Source organism: Peromyscus leucopus, chromosome 4, assembly GCF_004664715.2.
Source record: "Peromyscus leucopus breed LL Stock chromosome 4, UCI_PerLeu_2.1, whole genome shotgun sequence".
Classification (NCBI taxonomy): domain Eukaryota; kingdom Metazoa; phylum Chordata; class Mammalia; order Rodentia; family Cricetidae; genus Peromyscus; species Peromyscus leucopus.
Genome location: NC_051066.1, coordinates 143,597,978 through 143,599,447, shown reverse-complemented (window position 1 = coordinate 143,599,447; position 1,470 = coordinate 143,597,978). Strand labels below are relative to the sequence as shown.

General features: G+C 44.8%; 1 non-coding gene across 1 annotated transcript; it reads left to right on the top strand.

Annotated features, from left to right (window-relative positions):
- Positions 1–362: 362 nt before the first annotated feature.
- Positions 363–435, top strand: Trnak-cuu. The gene has a single exon. It is a non-coding gene; the product is annotated as a tRNA-Lys (tRNA).
- Positions 436–1,470: the final 1,035 nt, after the last annotated feature.

The following is a 1,470-nucleotide window of genomic DNA, read 5'->3' as shown; positions in this document are numbered from 1 at the left end:
CATTCCAGCTTGGATCTGGAAGTTCCAACCCCCATTGAGATTCTGGCAACTGTCACGCCTATGAGGCAGGGCCAGAGGAGGCACCTGGAGACCTGAGAGCTGGATAGGCCAGCACTCTCTTTGTGTGCTCTCTCTGTGCCGGGACCCTGAGCCCTGGAGGTGGACCTGACCAAGCAGAGCTCCAGAGAACATCGCTGGATTGTGATACACCTTCCCCAGACCCTGCGACCTACCTATCACTTAATTTGTGAGTTACACCATTAAATAAATATCCTTTTAACTACGTGGAGTGGCCATAATAATTTCACCAATATCCTTTTAACTAAAAAAAAAAAAAAAAAAAAAAAAAAAAAAAAAAAAAAGCCCAGCTAGCTCAGTTGGTAGAGCATGGAACTCTTAATCCCAGGGTCGTGGGTTCGAGCCCCACGTTGGGTGCCAGATATTGGTGAAATTATTATGGCCACTCCACGTAGTTAAAAGGATATTTATTTAATGGCACAACTCACAAATTAAGTGATAGGTAGGTCGCAGGGTCTGGGGAAGGTGTATCGCAGTCCAGCGGTGGGTGTTCTTTGGAGCTCTGCTCAGTCCACCTCCAGGGCTCAGGGTCCCGGCACAGAGAGAGCGCTGGCCCATCCAGCTCTCGGTCTCCAGGTGCCTCCCCTGGCCCGCCTCATAGTTGCCAGAGTCTCAATGGGGGTTGGACTTCCAGATCGAAGCTGGAATGGTTACCTACTACAGTGGCATCCACCCCTCTCCTCTCATGAATGAAGCTGTGCTATCTGCCTATGGGTTTCTGTGTGGGTGTGTTTTCACTTCTCTAGGAAGACACCTAGAATGGAATTGCTATATAACTCCCTGATTGTCTGAGAAACTTCCAGGCGGTTTCCATGTGGCTGCATCTAGCTACCTCCAAATCATGATGGTTCCCATTTCTCCAGGCTGTTAGCAACACTTGTTAGAACCAGACCCCTGATTGTAGCCACATCAGAGGAGGTGAAGTAGGATCTCATTGTGTTTCAATTAGTGCTTCCTTGATTGCCAATGATGTCAAGTACCCTTACAGGTCCTTATTGGATATTTCTCTATCCTCTTTGAATTTAGATATGTTGCTTATTTTTAAATTGGGTTGTTTCTTAGGTATCCTTGTACATTCTGGATTTAAGTCCTTCATCTGATATATTCTTTGCAAACCTTTTTCTCCCATTTTGCTTGCTTTTTTTTTCTTTCTTGATTTTTTTTTTTGAAGTAGCAAAGATTGAGCTTCATTGAAACAATACCATTTTTAAAAAGATTGTACTGCTGCTGTCATGACTAAGTGTGCTTTGTTGCATCCAAGGCAATGAAAATTTTCTTCTGTATGTTATTTGTCTTCATTCTTTGGCTTTGGACGGCCCGGTTATCTCAGCAGCATCATGGACCAACAAGACTCTCTTTCTAGGGTTTTGGGTGGTGTTTGCACTGTTGCCA